Genomic DNA, 12,096 nt, shown 5'->3' with positions numbered 1-12,096 from the left:
ATCTCAATCTCTTCACCATCCATTCTGATGCTGCCAATTGGTCCAGTGGTGAGAATCTTTGTCTTCTTGACATTGAACCTCAATTTCATTAAGACACTAGAGCTTCCTATATTACATAATACTGCCCAACAAATTCAAGGATCCTTTTAAAAATCAGTGAAAAGCACCAAACCTAGAAAGAATGTGTTGTTGTCTTTGAGTCAAGTAGAACTTGCAACATCCTTGTGAAAACCCTGTCTAATTCTGTGCCATCTTTATTATCTGTCACACACATGACCGAATGGTGCAGTCACCATGTCAATCTATCTTGTTGAAGTCTTCCTCTCTTTTGTTGACATTCCACCTTTCCAAGCATGATACCTCTTTCCAAAGAATATCCTCCACCAACAACACGTCCAAAATATGAGACTAAATTTTGTTATCCTTGCCTTCAAAAAGTACTCTGGCTGTCAGTGTTTTAGCAGTCCATGGCATGTTCCCTACTTTTCTCCTACACCACGACTCAAAGGCATCAAGCTTTCATTTAACGTCCTTATTTACTGTTCAGACCTCAGATATATAGCAAGTAATTGAAAGGACCATGGCCTGAATTAGGTGCACCTTGGTTTTCAAAAGAACATCATTGTTCTTCAGTATTTTGGAAATTTCCTGACAGCAGTATACCTCCTGATCTCCAGACTGCTAGTACCAAGAGTATCTGTGGATCCAAGTAAGAAAAAATCATTGACCATTTCAATCTTTCTGTTGTCATGTTGTCAGTTAGCCCTGTGGTAAGGACATTTGTTTATTTGATGTTGATATGTAATACATATTGATGACTGTAGTCCTTGATCTTCTGAGTTTCAAGTCTTCCTCACTTTCGGAAAAGTTGTGGCATCTGTATAAGAAAGATATTGATGACTTTTTCTCCAATCTTGACCCCACATTTCTCCTCATATTGTTCAGCTTCAAAAATTATTTGCTTAGTATACAGATTGAAGATATGAAGAAAGGATACAACCTTGACATGTATCCTACCTGATTTTAAATCATGCAGTGTTCCATTGTTCCATGTGGACAATAGCTTCTTAGTTAAAGTATAGAGTCCATATAAGCACAATTAAGTGTTCAGTGAATCCATTCTTCTCAGTGTTATCAATTGTTTTTATTATTCACACAGTCAAATGTCTTTGCATAGTCAAGAAAACACAAGGAGACATTACATTCTTACTAGACTGGATATAACAAGAGTGCCTGCTATATAGAAGAAAACTTAAAATTAAAATTGTTTCTTATCCATCTTGAGTTTATTTTTGTGTATGGTGTGAGATATGGATGCTGTTTCAGATTTCTGTAGGTAGCAGTCCAGGCTTACCAGCGCCATTTTTTGAAGACATTGTCATTTCTCCATTTGATAGGTTTTATTTCCTTCTTGAATATCAGTTGATGATAGATAGCTAGGTTTATTTCTGTGTTCTCAATTCTGTTCTAGTGATCTCTGTGCCTGTCATTGTACCAATACCATGCTGCTTTGATTATTACAGCTGTGTAGTAGGACTGCCAAGAAAACAAACAGATTCATTGTAGAGAGGATTAAACCAGGCTGCTCCTTGGAGGCAAGGATTCTGGGGCTTCGTCTGACATACTTTGGACATGTTTTAAGGAGAGACAGGTCTTTAGAGAGGGACATCATGCTGGGGAGAGTAGAGGGACAGCACAGGAGGGGAAGACCCTCTATGAGGTGGATTGATTCAGTGACTGGGGTACTCAGGATGGGTGTCAGAGGCAGTGAGATTGGCACAGGATAGAGCACGGTTTAGGGCTGTTGTACATAGGGTCACTATGAGTCGCAATAACAACAGTAGGTTTTGAGGTCAGGGAGTACTATGCCTCTCAGTTAATTTTTGTTTTTTGAAAGTGCTCTGCTTATTTGGGGTCTCTTTCTTCTCCAAATAAATTTGACACTTTCTCTTTTGATCTCCTTGAAAAATTACTTTGGTATCTATATTGGGATTATGTTTACCATGTAGCTTGCTTTTGGTAGGGTTGTCATTTTCACAACATTCAGTGTTCCTATCAATGAACAGGACACATTTTCCCATTTATTCAACCACAATTGAAAGGACTGAGTAATTATGGACATCACATGATGGAATACTACTTGCGTGGGAGAGCAGTGACTTTGAAAATCATTACATAATTTGGGAGGGACTGGAGACCATTATGCTAAATGAACTACCTCTGTTCCATAAGGACAAATACTGTATAAAGACCAGTATTTTAGAACATATATAAGGATCTGGGGAAGGGGGAGAAGAAGGGTGAGGATAGGGGTGGGGATAGGAAGGTGTAGTTAATCATAGGGTAAAACAATTTGATGTGTAGAGGAAGGGGTGTGTAAAGGAAATGGGAAAGATCCAGAGTGAAAAAACAATATATATGAATTTTGTCAGTAAACCAGTGTAAAATAAAAATGTTATTTAAATAAAAAGGAAAAGATTGTTGTATACCATCGAGTCAGAACCAGTGTGGAAGGTGATTGCCCATTCCTCTCCTGTGGAGCAGCTGGTGGCCTTGAACCATGTACCTTTGGGATGGTAGCACAGCTTCTTGCCACTATTACCACTTATAATAGATTGTACCAGTTGGCCTAGTAGACTGAAAGCGATGCTACCAAGCCAAAGGTGGGTGACTCTAATCTGCGGCCCTAAGGCCTGTTTTAAATTGTTGTTGGTCAAACATTCTTCTAGGTCATATATCCTTGGTGTGTCCACTTGTTGAACAGAGGTAACTTGTCGCTGTGAAGCTGAACACTGTGACACTGATGTATCAAATGCAATTAATGGTGGACAGCGTTTGGTGGCACTCCCCGGTTAAAACAAGCTTGGAAGCAGGAGTAGCATCCACTTCCATAATAGCTTGCCTCTGGAAACCCTATGCACCTGGAGTAAGGATGAAAGTCATACACACAAGTGTCAACAACTTTCCTTCATAGGGTCACTATGAGGCACCTAACGACTGGATGGAACTTAACAATAATAACAACATGTTAAAAATAATAAAGTAGGTAAGGTAAGGGCATTCCATGATGTTGATGATTTATAATAATAATGCTCAAACAACTTTCAGCCCATATGCACTAACAGACAATGGTATAAGCAATGATGCCATTGCCACTCTGCAGGGTAGATACTAACACTTTCATTTTATGCATAAGGAACCTGAGGATGAAACTGTTGTCTTACATAACTACAAAGCTACATATCTGGGACTATTAAGTGCAATCATATAAACAATTTTCAGTGAGAAGGCCATTAGCTAAAGCAACTATATCCGTTCATGTCAAGTAGTTTCTGAAACATGAAGATCTTCCTTCAGGTTTCCAGTGCTGTGAAACTTTCCAAGGAGACTTCCCATCTTTCTCCCTAGGAGAAGCTGATGAGTTTCCACTGCAAATATTTTGGATAGGAGGCCAACATTAAATCTGCCATACCACCATTACTTCTATATTGCTAAATTGAACAACAAAATGCAAACTTCAATTTGAGGATGAAGTCAGGAAATCTTTCAAAATATTTGTTATTGAATGTTACCATAATTTATATATGCTTGGAACAAGAAGTTATGTTATGCACCACTGAGTCTGAACTGATGTATAGAAGAATCTCCAGTGGATTTTTGAAATGGTATAAATTAAATAGGAGGTTGTCTATCTTTCTTCCAAGACAGCAGCTGGTGGATTCAAACTGACTGCCTTTGGGTTGTCAGTACAACTCCTTACCTCTAAACTCTACAGAGAAACTAGTATAACTAGAGGTATTACTATTCTGAAGGTGTTATAAAGTATGCCATTTGTTATTTCAAAGTCACACTTAATTACTAGGGGCATTTTTTATGAAAATAAATGGATTTCTTTGAAAAGTGCAGGTGTCCAAATGCTAAAGGCAAAATAGGAATGGAGAGGTTTCACTTTACCATCAGGGAAAGAAAGTGAATTTTTCATAACTCTTAGTAAGAAATCTGCTAACTTCATTGCAGTCCTTATGAAAGAATCAGTGCTTGAAGCAAGAAGTGCATAATTCAAGGGATATAAATTTCAAATTTGTTTCAGGACCTTCCAGAATAATCTTGGTTTTTATTAGATGGTATGAATCAAGAAACAGTATACTTTTGCAAAGCAGATGACATTCATCATCTCGTCATTTCATAAAGGAAAAATAAGTATTAAGTTCAGATACTACATACAAAAGTATTAGAACTTTTTTTACTATAAATTCATGAGTATAATTCTAGTTCAAATGAACTTATTTTAATTTGCTGCAACTGCATATGACCTAATATTTCAAACATGTTATTTTCAAAGATGAACTGAACATGTTTATGAGCAAGGATGTCTATGAGTCCCTAAGAGGTGTTTGAGTGGGGCAAATAGTTACACACACATTCAACTACTAACTAACTAAAAGCCCAGCAGTTCATTCTGAAGCCAGAAAGAAGCAACTCAAGACACAGGTTTAGCAATCTGCTTCTGAAAGGTCACACTCTAGACAAAACTAAGGACGGAGCATACATGGAGCTTCAATTAGACAAAATGGACTTTAAAGTCATTAACAGCAGTGAATTAAGGAATTCTCAAAAGGCCAATGGACGAATACAGTCTGATAAGACAAATACAGGGAATGTTTTTTTCCCCCGGTAATTACATTCAAACAATGAGTATGGAAATCTCCATACAATTATCCATTCAGAATCCATCGCTTTTATTGAGACTTGACATGTCTAGGCTCCACTAGGCTATAGGCAAGATACATCTGCAGAAAAAAAGTCAAAGTGCCATCTCACCCCTCAATCAGTAACAGGCTAAACAGAATTGGAAATCATTGCTTCTTAATTCATTATTTAAATATATTTCAGTTGAAGAAGATATCTTCTGACTGTGTACACAGAATCAGATAGGTACAAAAGAAATTTGTCCAAGTATCTCCCCCCCACCCCCTGGCATGTGAACTCTAAATAATCCTTTCATTGAAACTTTGACAGCTTATTTAAAGAGCATCTCAAATGATAGAGGAATGAATGGAGAGTAAGTGTTGGCATCTTACATCATAAATGAAACAAGCCTTTGAACATTCATCAAAAGTCTAGTTGTCATCCAGCATTACATCAAACACACTTTTCCGTTAAGCTGCTAATGTAAAAGAACAAGGAGTAAAGTCAGCATTACACATGAACATAAAGTGATAAAGCACAGGGACACAGATTGTTCAGTGACGTTAATAAGGTATTTGGTACGCTCAATCTAAACAAAGTTTCTGTGAGCAGGAATATTTATAGTAACTTCCTGGAATCTGCCTCAGATGTACTTAACTGGCTATGTAAAAATCCATTAACAATCTCTTTTCTTTTTTCCAAACTAAACTAAGGCAAACAAAATAATTAACTATCTAGGATTAAAAACAATCATAAAATTCCCTTAAAATTAATACAAAATTTTCCCCAACAGCCAACTTTGAAAAGAAAGCATTCAGTGTAGAGTCATGCTGAGACTTAAGAACTATTTAAGGTGCCCCACGTTAAAGAGATCACGAAGAGTCTTGATTATCAATGGCTGAAAGTAAATAGCTGATCAGATTTTACAAATTACTTTATAATTTTATTTTATCAATAATTAGAATTAATTACCAGTAAAAACAACCAAAATCTTTTTGAGAAAATATTTATTGACATTCTTTCAAAAGAACTACTTTTTGATGACATTATCAATATGAAACAAATTATCCCAGAGTCCAGGAATTTAGCTGCACATAAGGACTAAGCGGCATAACTGATAAATCAAAAGAGATACATACACTGTTTTATTTAAATAATGAGAGGTAACTTGTTTAAACAAAAGCCGTATTTAAAAGACATAATAAAGAAACTTTTATTAAACTAATTCCAATATGTAATATCCCTTCTTTAGTAATCCTACATTAAATCCCTTATCAGTTTGTTTCTTGTTATCTTTTGTCTTCAGTCCAAGTTTTTACATTTCACTGTCATGTATCCTCAATCCAGGTGCTCTGGGGCCCTAGTGGCAAGAAGTTGCACTGGAATCCTGATTGCATGTGGTTCAAGGCCACCAAGTCCTTTCTAAAATTGGCTTCTGCTGACTTTTTTGTGGTTCTTGAAGGAAATTGGTTTTTGCTTTTGTTTTTTTATTATTATTCTCTGTGTGTGTGTACCGTCAAGTCGGATCTGACTGGAACAGGAAGAAATTGCCCCTCCTTATCTAGCAAACCATCTGGTGGCTTGAACTGCAGCCTCTGGGATTGCAGCGCAGCATCTTGCCACTCGGCCACCGGAGCTCCCTCGAAGTTGTTTTTAAAAGTCTGTTAAGTCTTACTGAGGTGAGATGATACCTCATAGTTGTTTTTATTACATACCATCTCACCCCAGTAAGAATAGCAAAACTTTACAGAACAGCAAACATCAAATGCTGGCAAGGTTGCAGAGAAACTGGAACCCTTATTCACTATTGGTGGGAGTGTAAAATGGTGCAACCACTGTGGAAGGCAGTATGGCGCTTTCTCAAAAAGTTGGAAATAGAAATATTATTTGACCCAGTAATTCCACTACTAGGGAATATACCCTAAAGAAACCATAACTGCCATCCAGACAGATATATGCGCACCCATGTTTTTGTGGCTTTGTTCACAATAGTAAAGAGTTGGAAACAACCTAACTGCCTATCAAAAAACAAATGGGTAGAGAAGCTGTGGTATATTCACCCAGTGGAATACTACGCTGCATTGAAAAACAAGGAAACCATGAAATATTACTCAAAATGGGTGACCCTGGAGGATATTTTGCTGAGTGAAATAGCTCAGTCACAAAAGGACAAATGCTGCATAGTGCCACTGTTGTAGAACAGGATGGACATCAGGGTTGGGGTGAAACTGATAAAGTTTGGATAAATTATGTATGGTGCATTGAAATAGATGAGGGAGGGGAGTTCTGGTAGCCTAGTGGCAAGGAGCTGCAACTACAATCCCAGAGGCTCACGGTTCGAATCCACCAGATGCTCTCCGGGAAAAGGAGGGACAATCTCCTCCTGTACCAGTCAGATCTGATTTGACGGTCCACTCACACAAAAATAATAAAATATATATATATAAAAAGAAATAGATGAGGGAGAGAACTGTTTAAAAGCGATGTATGATTGTGTATTATGGTCATGACAAGAGTCCAGAATGAAGGTTGCGTAGTGGAGTGTACTGGGCGGGAGGGGGAATTGTATACCAATTAAAGAAATTTTACTTTTCAAAGAGAAGAACAAACTGGGGAGGGGGAGGGGTAAGCAAGGAGAAAAATGCAACAATGAATGAATGGAAATCCAAAGACTCTGTAAACATTCACTATAATTAATTTTAGAAAAGAAAGAAAAATACATCAAACATTAACTTAAAAAAAAAAGTCTGTTAAGTCTATGTTCCTTCAGTGATAAAACACAAAACAATGCAATTCCTGACCAACTTATGGAGCTCTGGTGGCCTAGTGGTAAGAAAGGGCACGATAAACCCAAAGGCATGTGGTTCAAATCCACCAGTTGTTCCATGGGAGAACTCACTGCATGGTACCCTATGGGTCGGTTCCAACTCAATGGTAAACAGCAACCAACTTATAAGATTATAATATTTTTTTAACTAAAACACTGATTTAGTAGTGATAATGTTCAATTGTTTTGCTTTTTCTACCTATGCTTTGTGTACATAAGTTCAACAAATGCATTTAGCAAATATTAGGAATTGAATATTTGGTCAAAGAATAGTTTCTACTAATTTATCTCATTTCAGGAAAAGTGAAGGATTATGAAAGTATGAAATGATATAAAATTACAATATCCAATTGGAATTGTGCTCCTTTTAAGAGATATAATTTTTATTTTATTTAGTTTTAAAATTGATTAGTGTGTGTATGTAAATAAAAATATTTTCTCTCTTACTTTTCCTATGAAATGGCGATTACAATATTTTGTTTATTTAATCCATTATACTTTAAACTCTACATTCTTTCCAGCATGGAATAATATTCCATTACTAAAGTAAGAAAATTGACCTAATTACAAAATTTAGAATCTGTGTGAGGCTTGGTTGTGGCAGAGATTCAAAGAACAGCACTTAATGGGACTTTGGCATATTTTGATATGTTGATATGATTTAACAAAGTGTAAGATTAACTGTCTTTGGAATTTCTTAATTATAAAAGGTAATTTACCCTTTTGTCTATCCACCAATATTTCCAAAGTACAATAATGATAAGATTTCTTCAACTCTCAATGTAAAGATTTCCTTTTACTAATTAACAGTTCTCATTATTAAATTGATCTTTTCTCTGAAACAACCAAGCCACATTGCACTTCTAACAGAAGATTTATCACTCTGCCTTAAAATTAAAATTATTTATTGATGTATCTGTTCCCTGCACTAAATTGTGAATTCCTGGAAGGTAGGTACAATGATGTCTTCATCTGTATTTTCCCTCTATTTAGTACATTACGTATTCATACCAGGGCTTCTATCTGGGTTTTCCTGGTTAAGTCAAAATAAACAAATCAAAACCGAATGGACCTAAACTTGTAAAACTTAATGTAGTAGAAAAATAACCAGAATGCAAAAAACTTTATGTCATGCCTTCTTAGAAACTTAATCTCTCTTTTAGAAAACAAACACAACTTATGCATTCCAGGGCAATTGAATTTCTAGACCAATATAGTCAGAAATAATCATATGGATTCAAAGATGGCAGCCAGCCATATTGCTCTGCATGTGAGTTGCTCTTCATAGTCTTGACAACTATCCAGTCAGGCTCCTGAAAGATTCATTATGCTTTTTTCTGAGTGTCTTCTTACAGTGGGGAAGCCAAGTAGTTCCCATTAGAATTCTTGTTCTATTCAACAAAATTTAAAAATTCTGTTGTGTTTCAATTTAATTGTGGCTGCCATGACTGACTTAGTTCAAACTGATTGTTCTTTATATTAATAGTTAGTCATTGTTGTGGACTCAGAACCAGCTTCTCGGTAATTCTCCAGTGGGTTTTCCAAAGTTGGAAGTTACAAGGAAAGAGACTGTCTATGTTTTTCCTTCTGAATTGCCTGTATTTCAAGCCACCAGAGAAGTGCTGTCTTTGAGTAGGCAACACAACTCAGTATGAACTAGGCAAGAGTTCCCTTTGTAGTAATAACTTGTCAGAAATAGTTACTGAATTAAATTTTGTAGACTATTTGCATATCTAAAGGAGCTCTGATGGCTAAATGATAAGGGATTATTCTGCCAACCCAAAGGAACTTGCTTCATTTCCGCCCACTGCTTTGTGTGAGAAAGATAGGTAGTCTCCTGTGTGATTCACTGCCTCATTCACAGGTCATTTCCAACTCCAAGGTACACAACAATAATTTGCATATCTAAAGTGCTTGGCAATCTACATATTTAAATTGTATTTGATGTCACCTTATCTTTAACCTTCCCCAAATATTATTATATTGTCACTTATTTCTTAAAAATACAGAAACAAAACAAACAAACAAAAAAGAATGGGGAATAAATTGATCTCAATATGCCCTACATTAATAGATTCTTATTTGTGTCTCTTGTCTGAAGACTTAATAATCGTTTAAAAGATGCTGTGGTTGTTATAAGCAGAACTCATAGCAACCCTATGAACAAAAGCCCCTGTACAACTATGGACATTGATTGAAGTTCATAGAGCTTCTGAAGGCAAGTAGTTTAGGAAGTGGATGCTGCTCTTGCTTTTGATTCCAAGAGCTAGTCTAAACCCAACTCTTAGATGGTTCTTGAGTCAGTATAATAGTGTTGAGATGCTTAGAAATTCTTTAAAGTCATAAACTCTACTTCGATCAGAGTAATATTAAGTATTACTTTGTATTAAAAAAATACAGATATTACTCTGATCAAAATAGAGTTTATTATTCCTTTAAAGAGTTTCTAGGCCTCTTAACACTATTATACTGAATTAAGGACAATCTAAGAATTGGGTTTAAGACTAGCCCTTGGAATCCAACAGCCTGATTTCAGATCTCATTTCTAATATTTAGTCAATGAGAGATATTCCTTAACCTGTCAGAGATTTGGTCTCTTCATACATGAAATGGGGTTATTATTGTTGTTGTTGATTGCCTTCGAGTCGAACACAACTCATAGCGACCCCATGAACAAGAGGCTCTATAACTATCAACATTTATCAAAGTTCATAGAGCTTCTGGAGGCAAGTTCTTTAGGAAGTGGATGCCACTCGTGCTTCCAAACCTGTCATAGAATGTTATTGGTTGAGTGACCTGTGATGCATAATGACTCTATGTACAGCAGCTCTGAAACATAAACAAATAATTTGCAGAATAAATGAAATCATGAAAGGACTACTAAGCAAATAAGCACCATGTCTGGCATATATTAGTGTTTGTTGTTGCTGTTAAATGCTGTCAAGTCGTAGGTGACCCTATATACCAAAGTCCTAGACACTACCTCCAGGCTAATAGGGTTTCCAGAGGCAAGGTATTATGGAAGTGGATGCCATTCTTGCTTCCAAGCTTGTTTTAATTGGAGAGCTCCATCAAACACTGCCCACGATGGGTAACCATTCTCACATTTGACTCATCAGTGTCACAGTGTTTGGCTTCACAAAGACCACGAGTTACCTCTGTACAGCAAGTGGACATACCAGACATACCAGGGTTACACAACCTAGAAGAGTGTTTCTCAATGTTTGAAAAAATCCCAACACCTCAACTCTAAAAGCTTGCCACAATACTAAGAATGAACTACCAAAAGCCCAAACAAAGCACTGCTGCTGAGAAATTCTGACAACAGTGGTACCATAGGGCAGAATAGAATTGCTCTACAGTGTTTAATGTAATACATCTTAACTGGTGAAGACTGCCCGTCTTTTCTTCCACGTGAATTTGAACCACTAACTTTTCAGTTAGCAACCCAATATATAACATATTCTTCCACTTTATTATGAAGTTGATGAGCATTGTTTCTTGAAATAAAGTGTAATGAGTCTTGATTTTCTTCATACTGGTGACAGGAAGCTGTAGTCAATGGTTATTGATTTAAAAAAAATCTCAAATTGCTTAAAGCCTGTGTAAAGTGTAACCCCAACTCAATACTCCAGAAAGAATATTAAAGGCATTGATTCATATTTTTTTTAAAGGAGTTGCTGTTTTACTAGAATACAAAACCAGTACCACAGAATACATAAAGTTATGGTTCCTTAACTTTCCATTAAATCCTTCTCTAAGCATTACCATTCCTTTGTGATGCTGAATTAATTTTTTGCCACAAAAAAAGTGGTTTTGAAAGAATCACAGCAAGGAATCATGACCGACAAGTCTACTACCTTATTAAAAACAAATGGCAAAGGTAAGTACAAAAAGAGTAACAATCACCACCACCACAGAAATGAGGATAGGATCACAAGCTTCCTGGTCTCCACTAGTACAGATTCCATGTTACAGAACTGGTCAACTCAGATGGCCTAATAGATTTACAATCAACAGCACATTGCTACTGAATCAGAACTGAATCATAGGTGACCCTCCAGCGAATTTTTGAGGCTGTGAATCTAACTACAAGAAGTTGCTCCTTTTTCTAAAAATAACCACCGATGACTTCAAAATGTCAGTAATAGCACCCCAGTTAGATGGACAGCCTAACTCTGTACTGACTAAGCTACCAGAGATCCCTCTATTTTATAGCAGTGGATTAAATAATGACATGGTATCGATTAATAAAATAATTAAAGTATCCAATTTTGTAAGGAATAGTCAATGAATGAATGGAAACCCAAAGTCTCTGTAAACTTTCATTTAAGTTAATAATAACCAAAAAAAAAAGATGTATGCCCAGCATAGCCCATGCTTTCTGAATAGAGAAATAGCCTTGAGAATGTGAAAGGGAAAAAAAAGTAGTTTATTTGCAGGGTAACAATGATTATTTTACCCACTAATCAAAGACAGTGAGGTAGATTTTTTTTATTTTTTATTATTTTTTTAACTTTTGTTGGGGGGGGCTCTATTGTTAGATTAGAGATCAACTTAAAAAAAATTCTCTAGTCTAT

At 36.2% G+C, this 12,096-nt stretch overlaps 1 protein-coding gene across 2 annotated transcripts in view; it reads right to left on the bottom strand.

Moving 5' to 3' along the window:
* EPHA3 (EPH receptor A3) overlaps positions 1-12,096 on the bottom strand; it is a 518,078-nt gene that overhangs the window by 379,964 nt on the left and 126,018 nt on the right. The gene's annotated exons all lie outside the window — the stretch shown is intronic.

The sequence above is a fragment of the Elephantulus edwardii genome, unplaced genomic scaffold (assembly GCF_000299155.1).
Source record: "Elephantulus edwardii isolate Elephantulus edwardi_28Jun2011 unplaced genomic scaffold, EleEdw1.0 scaffold00136, whole genome shotgun sequence".
In the NCBI taxonomy this organism is placed as follows: Eukaryota; Metazoa; Chordata; class Mammalia; order Macroscelidea; family Macroscelididae; genus Elephantulus; species Elephantulus edwardii.
The sequence above is the reverse complement of the archived record's forward strand: the minus strand, read 5'-3'. Positions and strand labels throughout refer to the sequence as shown.